This window comes from Aphis gossypii, chromosome 1 (assembly GCF_020184175.1).
Source record: "Aphis gossypii isolate Hap1 chromosome 1, ASM2018417v2, whole genome shotgun sequence".
In the NCBI taxonomy this organism is placed as follows: domain Eukaryota; kingdom Metazoa; phylum Arthropoda; class Insecta; order Hemiptera; family Aphididae; genus Aphis; species Aphis gossypii.
The window spans coordinates 85239670-85249688 of record NC_065530.1 but is presented as its reverse complement, the minus strand read 5'-3'; positions in this window follow the sequence as shown (position 1 = coordinate 85249688).

Genomic DNA, 10019 nt, shown 5'->3' with positions numbered 1-10019 from the left:
TCTTCGCAATTCAAAATACATGTTTGTGGACTTATGGTCAAAAGTTTCCAGCACCCTAACTTAAGACATTATAGAATTTCTTATAGCATTTGGCATAAATTATTAATTTTGTTGTACGAAACGGTATAAACGAAATACAAATGATACTAAAACCACAGGGGACATGGGTCTATTTTTATACCCCATGAGCTCATCAGTTCATATATCCTTTCCATCAATATTGTTGATAGTATTTTATAATTGGCTGTGTGTTAAAACATATTCAACCTCAATTAGACTTAGGAAAATAACTGTAAGCTTTTTGTAGTATAATGAAAAGATTTGTATAGAAGAACTTTTGAATTATTTTTAGCGATGCAAACCAATTAAAGATTTAATTGATGAGGTTTTAATTATATTAAATGTGTTCTATTTAATCGTTTTATAATTTATAAAATCAGTGGTATTATAACCTATAGGTAACAACAGTTTAATCGGCTTAGTGTTGTTTGTGGTGTAGGTATTAATTAACGAGTTACTAACTGACAGTATAGTTGATTATAATAAACCTTTTTAAAATGTTTGCGTATTTTAAAATTCAATGTTTATTTTTAATTGATATATTTGTTGTTGAATTACTCAGTTATCAATAATTATTAAGTAAATAATTTTTCTATTTGTTTAAATATATGTAATCATAATACTCAGAGCTGGCATTAGGGTGAAGCAAAGCCTGTGGCAAATTTTTTTGGATTAGTCCTATAGTAGTTTTTTTGTAAGTCTAAAGCTCAAAATGTCATGTAAAAGCGCGAGGCCCGAGGCAGGAGCCCTGCTGGGCCCCTGCCTAAGACCAGCTCTAATAATACTTGATATTTTTTTATACTATTTAATTATAATTTTAATAATTATTTATTTTGTACAAAATTTCTGAGTTTAATGAAATTTATATTATTGTAGCTTATATAATATTATAGTTTTATTGTTACGGTACCTAATAATTTACTATCAATAATTGACAATCAATGTTGTTAATTTATACATTATACCATTCGTTATACATAGCATAGATTGCTCGCTAGTCGTGATAATGTGTTGCGCTAAATTTTAGTTAATTTATTGACAATGGATAGCGTTTATAGTCGGAATTAAAATAATAATTCGATCAGTGGTAGCAACTTCGTTATTGCGGCTCAATACCTATATTGGTATTTGGTATTTTTAGGAGTAAAATACTAAAATGTAGCCGGATAAAAGTTACCGATAATGTGGCGGTGTAATCAATAATTATACATAACTTTAATTATTTGTTATATGACAGAATTCAGTTAGAAACATCAGTGATTGAAAATTATTTTTCATGCAAATAAGTAATGCATGTTTATTTTTATCAATTGAATAATGACGAAACATGTAAACAATATCCAGCGCCACATTCGTGGCACGAGCTTAGTAAAAAAAAATATAACTGCACGACGGTGTGTCTATACTGTATAGTATATCTAAGCAGGAGTTGCCCATTTAAACTATGTAAAATACAGACAAATTTGTGTGATGAACAAAATAATTAAATGGCGAAGGACTATTAAAATATAACTTATTATGATTTAAAAATATTATTATTAATATTTATATAGGAACTATTTTTTAAATATTTAAATATTTTTTAAATAATTCTTCGCTAAGTAAATACATTATTGAAACAAAATAAGTTTACAAGTTTACTGAGATTCAATATACTAAGCATTTATTTAAGATATCACATCTTTATAGTGCTTAAATATCTAATATTTTTTTTTACTAATCCATTTTTACACGTAGATTATGAAGGGTTTGTGTTGTGAAGTATTATAGATACTAAGTACCTACTACTATTAAAACATATTATACTCAACGAACCAATAGTTGTGTGTAGCAGAGTGGTCAGTAGTCATACCAAATGAATCTCATGTTGTATTCCAACGTCTATGGCAGTCAATTTTTTGTTTTTTAGTGTCAATTGAAATAATATTGTAATAGTCAAAAACTCGGTCGATATTTAAGTCTAATAATTTATATGAGTAAACATAATATAATTCTAAATAATTCAACAAAATTTCTTCCAAAAATAAGGTTTTTATTATTATAATACAAACAACAACATAATGCAATAATAAATAATAACATGGCATGAAAATAATAATATGTACATATCATATAAAAAAAAAAAAAAAAACAAAAATATAAAATTTCCAAACAAATTGATAATAAGACATAAATGTGCAAAAATATTTGTAATGTGCAAACATGCAATGATATAACAATATATAAAGGATTTATACATTTTATAAAAAAAAAAATTTTATTATAATTTGGAGAAAAACGATGTTTATTAAAACTGCACACAACATGTATAATAACAAATAATAATAGAATAATTAAAGAAACACTAGTAGTTTATACTACGCTTGATGATATTTAATAAAGAATATTATAATATGAAATTGTTTAAAGCAATAGCATTTTATAAAATTGATATACATTTCAATAGACACCAACGTGTTCAATAAGCAATCACATAAATAATGTAATGAAAATATTCCAATACAATAATTGTATTATTAATACAGTTATTTTGTGAAAAATGTATATAATGATAATTTACAAAAATATCCAAAATAAAAAAAAAACAAATTATAAAATTTTTATACGTTTGACCTCCCCCCCCCCTAAAAAAAAAAATAAAAAGTAATAAGGAATCAACAATTTTCGGTTCATCCAAACACCATTCAAACATTGTGACACGAGATTTTTATATATTAGATCATGCATATTGTTTCTTATATTGGGCATGGAATTATAGTGATAACTAGGGCTAGTGACTTCTAGGAGTTTGCATGTTTTTCAATAATCATTAAAAACATAGCTAAGTAATATAGAAATTTGTTTCTTGGTAATACGAGTTCATATTTAAAATTTATAGTTGCATATTTTGCATATTTGACCATTTTTAGGGTTCCGTACTTCAAAAGAAAAAAACGAAACCCTTATAGGATCACTTTGTTGTCCGTCCGTCCGTCAAGACCGTTTTTCTCAGGAACGCGTGGAGGTATCAAACTGAAATTTCTATATGATACTCAGGTCTACTGTCCCTGGAAGCTGTAGAAAAATCAACCATCTAAGCCAACGCAATCAAAAGATACAGTCATTTAGGCCGCAAATTTCCGCAAATTTTCGAAACTCGCACGGGAATCAAAACCTACAGGGTACTTCCCGTGAACTTAGAATCTTGAAATTTCGTACAAAAATTTAGATGAACCACAAATTCCATGGCGTCGCCGTGAAATTTCAACATTTACTTATGATAAATTAATAGATTATAAAAATAATTCTCACGTTATCATTCGAAATATGAATTTAAAATGTAATTATTGTCGTGCATTGAAATGGTCCAAAGAGCCTGCAGGTTTTTGTTGTTCAGGAGGAAAAGTTGTTTTGGAAGACATTGCTGATCCACCTAAACCATTAAAAAGTCTCTTAAATTTTTCTCACGAAAATTCAAAACATTTTTTTGACATGATACGTGTTTATAATTCGGCTTTCCAAATGACATCGTTTGGTGCAACAGAAATTAGACAAGGAAATTTCATGCCAACATTCAAAGTTCAAGGTAAAGTGTATCATTTGGCTTTATTTTATTATATAATATTATATGGCTGAAATAAAACTGTTATCAATCGTTGCTATTAATAATAAATAAACGACTATTTTCATTATAAATAATTATTTGTTTGTGTTAATAACAATTTTATTAATATTTTAGGCCTACTGCATTCAAAAAAAATAACAATGTCATCCACCAATTCAATCGCAAAAAAAGTTGCTGAAATAGTTGTTCCGAGACAGTGAAAGTAGAAATTGAAAGGATTTTTCAATAAAAATTTTATTATTAATATTAGCGGCGAGGTATACTATCTGAATCTAATTTTAAATCATACAGATTAGATAATTTTATCGACCCGGCTTATAATAGTGCCACAGTCATACAGCTTTAACTTTAACTTTAACTTTTAATAAATTTACTGCCTCACTGCTTCAGCAAAAGTAGCTGAAATAGTTGTAACAGAGACAGTGAAAGTAGTAGCCGTATGTATAATAATTCAAAAATTTATAAATAATATATTATTTATAATGATAATTTATTTATTATTAGGGCAAGGTGGTATCAAAATATATCAAACTACCCTGTGAAGATGAATTGAAAAATTGTATTAAATGCGCAAAAGCTAATAGCAAAGATCTAAATAAATGCAAATATGCATTAAAAAAACTAACTGATTGTTATAATCAAAAAGGTATAAGCTAATAACCGTAATTATTAATTACGTATTAATTACCATAGTTATTAATTTATAATAGTTAACTGTGGGATTTACATTAATTGTTGTTTTTATTTTCAAATTTATAGCATGATTAGTGATAATTTACTCTTTTTAAGGCTGACATTATGGGAACTTTCAAACAAAATAGATAAATAATTTTGTTTTAATATTTTAAATTTTTTATTGATTATACTTCATTTTAATTATAAGGCCGTGTAGTTGATGTAAGGCGTCCAAAAAAAATAAAAAATAAAATAAGGAATCAATAATTTTTGGTTCATCCACAAAAACAGCGGAAAATATACATGTCTAAGATGCTATACAGAAATCAAAAAAAAAAAAAATAAATAAATAAAAAAATAACATCAGACGCTTCGTTGAATAATATATTATAATATAATTTATGAATACAGTATCGTGTATATTATATTTCATAATATTGGTCATTGTAGTTATAACTTATGCTTTTTTCAAGGTGGACTGTACGGAAACTTTTCCATAAATTAAATAGATAAATAATTTTGTTTAAATATTTTCAATTTTGTATTGATTATAAAGACTTAGCGGGAAATAAGATGTTATATAGAAATACGAAAAAATAAAAAACAAAATTAACATCATGACTTTTTGTCGAATAATATGCATAATTTTTTAATTTATAACATTATCGTGCATATTATTTCTTATATTGGGCATGGAATTATAGTGATAACTTATACTATTTTTAAGGCTGACTTTATGGGAACTTCTAAATAAAATAGATAAATAATTTTGTTTTAATATTTTCAATTTTGTTTTGATTATACTTAATATTAATTATAAGGTCATATGATTAATAATTGATGTTTTTTATTTATAAAATATTATTAAAATGAAAATGAAAATATATTTTTTGTCATCCGCATCACATCATTAGTTTTCGGTGAATAATATATTTAATATATATATTTATGAGTTTATAACAACGGTTTCATATATATTTATAATGGGCATAGAATTATAGTGATGACTTATACTCTTTTGGCTGATTTTATGGGAATTTTTCATAAATTAAATAGATAAACAATTTTTTTTAAACATTTTCAATTTTGGATTGATTTAACTCATAAAAACAAAATTAACATCATGACTCTTTGTCGAATAATATTTATAATTTTTCAATTTACAATATCGTCCATATTATTTTTTTTATCGGGCATAGAATTGTGATTATGACTTATGCTTTTTTCAAGGTGGAATTTATAAAAACTTTTTCATGAATTTAATAGATGAACAAAAAAATAATTTTGTTTTAATATTTTCAATTTTGTATTCATTATATTTCATTTTAAATATTAGGCCGTGTAGTCGATAATTGATGTTTTTTACTAACAAAATATTATAAAATGAACATGAAAATATACTTTTTGTCACCTAAATTATTTATTTTATTTTATTAGATGTCAATGCATGTATTGTGTTTTAAAATATAAATGTACCAAAATAGGTACATGTTAGGATAGGTATCCTAACCCTAATTTATGATAAAATTAATCATATTAATAGTTTAGTTAATACTTATTTTTATTCCAACTTTAAAATTAAGTATAGGGAATAACTACCTATATATATGAATATGCTAATAGTTATTTAATTGCTAGTAGTAATAAATTAATAACTAAATTACTTTTAAATCTAATTATCTATTGACTATATAAATTAAAACAAAGTTAAATTAAATTTAAAAAAACAAATTTTAAACGCTAACTTTTCACAATTTCAAAACTTCACCGAAGCTCCAAATAATACTCAAAAGATCAAACCCTGATCAGATATTTTTCCGTATTTATTACACATTTATTCTACTGAACGGTTTTTCACCAGCCTCCATTTGTATATAGTATTTTTCACGATTCATCTCTAAACCACTTTCATTTGATACACGGTTTTCCTTCTAACCTCTGTTTACGCTTGCAATCATTGCCACCGTAAAAACACGACTTTCTGCTGGCATTTTGGATTTGACTCCCAAGTTCCGACATGAAAGATCCTCGTTTATGTGTTTTGCAGTTCTGGCTCTGCATTCTCCACAACATTCACTGTTGCGCGTCTGCCGTTTTTGCTGTATAGATCCACACAATGCTTGTTTCATCTTCATTATGCCTTGACACGATTTTCCTATATTTATGTCTGATGATATGATTTTCGGCAATTGACACATTAGCTCCCAGAACGATACTGATCTTAACTCCAAATCTGATAGCCGTGTAAGCCCTAAGTAAGGACTTCTTTATCTACATCCGTTCACTGCTTTAGCCAATTCCGTCTTAGATAATTACAGCTTTTGTTTTATTCTCGTTATGCGTTGACATGACTTTTTCTACTGTTGTAAGTCAGATGTTGTATACGGCAATGAACACATTAGCTTCGAATCCGATAGCCGGATATGGCCTTACTTAGGGCTGGTACGGGACCTCTTGGTGAGACTCAGATATCGGATACCTGAGTCCGCAAGCTCCCCCACCACGACAAGGTGAGTCCCGTCGGGGGAGAACCAATAAGTGCAAAAAATGAATGTGCGAAAACTGAAACTGTGAAAGTCATCTTTCGTAATTTATCTGTCTATTGGTAATACGTGGTAGGTTGATGTATTTATTACAAAAATAAATCACTTTTATTATTTAATAATAATTATTATACCAATTTATAAAATAAAACTAACTGTTATTGACTTATTATCAATACCGTTGTATCTTATTATGGAGTGAATAGTTCCATGTTATATAATTCGCTTACAGAAAATCTAAATAAACTGAAAAGGTCACTGTTTCCAAACAAAAATAAATAAACAAATAATAATAATATACCTAGTAACAGAAAGTTTCAAGTCAAACCGAACTATATTTTTTTATAACTAACTGCAGCTATTAATAATTATTATTTTTCGTTTAAAAAATATACTATTTCGATAGAATTTGAATGAACTATGATTATTATTAAATGTTTTTTTTTATTAATAAACTTATATAATTGTAGCACCAGTTACAATACATTCCATACTCCACTCAAAATCTAGTATAACTTACTCGTTTTGCTAGCTTACAATGTTAGATATTTCTGCTGATCTCATGTCTTCCGAAAGCACATTCATTTGAACTGTATAGATATTTGTACTCGTGTTCCCACATACAATAAGTGCTGTTTCGGTTTATAAATTAAAATTTATTTATAAATTAATTAATTAATTAATTTATTAATTTATTTAAATTTATTTTTTTATTTTTTTTAACTGTTTTAAAATCACTTTTTTTTTTATAAAATAAATGTCGAGATATCATGAAGATAATTGAACTATTTTTTCTACATATAAACAGACATCAAATAATTAGTTTTGTACAAGAAAATGATTTGTATGCAAATATCTAATCTATAATAACGACTACGAACATTCAGTGTTTTTTTTTGCAATCGGACGAACGTGTTATACAAACATTAAAGCCAATATATCTCCTTGCCAACGAACAAAATACAATATTAGTAATTTAGCCAGTTTTGTTTTTATTTTTACAAAGTTTATTTAAATATAATATATTAATATACATGCTGTATGTGAAACTTGCTTGAGTTCTACAGTTTTTAAATTTCAACAATACGATTGCGCTTATTAATAAATGTATATTTAATCGTTTAACTTTTTTAATTATTTTTATAAATGTTATTGCTTTGTGATATAAAGATTGATACACCTTATACATATTGGAAAATCGTATCCTTAGAGATATTTATACAATACAATTCAGTGATATATATTCTGTTTACGGACAACTCATAATAACAAACACATTCTCTATAGTGGCAAATTTTAAATTAAAGAAATTTAAATTTTTTAAATTCCCCTATAAAAAATACATGGGAAAATAACGCACCTTGTACGAAACACGTTTTGATTTTCCAATATGATTTCCGCTATGTAGATGTTTTAGTGTATTATAATTCTATTTCTGGTAAAAAGTATTATACTTTTGTCACAATTTCTATAATTTGTCAACTAATTAATAATTATACCCATATATATCCCACATGTGTAAAATCACTAAATCACGTATTTATCCAAGTTTTAAAATAATTGAACATATAATACACAATAATTAGAACGATTAAAAAGTCATTAAATTATAGTAAACCAATAGCTACCTATAAACAGACATTTATAGATCCACTTTTATGGTTGCATAATCTTATGTTTAAGCGTATTTTTTTGTTTAAACACAATATTATGTGTAATAACAAATTATTAATGATCGATTTCAATTTTCAAACCATTGTAAAATTATAACGAAGAAAAAATGAATAATTATTAGTGTAATATTCACTAAGTAACTAATAAGTAGTAAGGTATATTTTTATTTATTTAATGAATTGTGACTATATTTATTTGATTACTCAATAGTGCAGAGAATACATAATGATGGTTAAGAAACAAAATTCATGTTCAATGGAATTGATCAAAGCCGATTTTAATTTAAAAGCTTAGTAAATAAGCGAGTACATATTATTATGTGTATGGAGTTAAATCCTCTAAATATTGTTTACATGAATCGACTTATGAGCTGTTCAAACTGATTTATCATTTCAAATACTTTTCGAATTTGTGTAAATTGACTCATTAGTCATATTCAGAAAAGTTGCATAATTTGTTTAAAAAATGTCAAATAACATATTATTCATAATAGTAGATAAATGTAAAATTGTTGTTGAGTAACCTTCCAACTGTTTTTATACTAAGTATTTATGTTTAAAATGATTTAAAATTAAATTTTGTTTTCTTTCACTGTGTAAAATTGTACGTACACTAAAGCACAAAACCATTAACTAAGTTCTGACGGCAATGACATTTATGAATATAAAATACAAAATTAATTTTACTTTAGATTTTGAGCTGAGTTAAATTTTTTTTTTTTTTGAAGTAAATGAATTTACTGACATGATATTCTTACCAAATATTTAGATTAAGATTTTCTATTTATAATATAGTTTTAGAAATATTTTCATAATTTTAAGCTTTTAAGTAATGGACATTTTAAAATGTTTTAATTTTTAAGTTTTCTTTTAAGTTATAATATAATGTTAATATAATAATATAATGTTATAATATTGTAATAATTATGTTGATAAAATCTTTAATTATAGGTTAAAACGCTTAAAAATGTAAAAAAAAGTTTTTTATAAGTTGTATGTATAGTAGTTTATAAATATCCGATTCGTTACCTATTCGTTTGCCATAATTTAAAATATTGTATTGTGTTAGGTTAGGTTACTCATTTAGATGTTTATTAGATAATCATTTAATCTCAAATAATCATATTTTTTATTAACTATATTATAATATCAGATAGATTTAAAAACATCATCATGTTTATAATGAAAATTAATAGTCAAAACATAATTTTTAGTATTTCGTTATTAAAATAATACGTACTTAAATACTGAAATTTCTACTGAATGGGTTGAATAAGGAGTCGTTTTGGAACTATTTCATATTTAGCATTAACACGGCAATTTTTCTTCGAGTTTTTTGTCATCCTTCTTACCTTGATGTATAATTTTGACGAGAAAACAATAATTATTATTAGGATCACTCTACGTTGCTAAGTAACGTTTATAAATGTTAACATATCATTCTCAGCCAAAAACTTTTGGCGT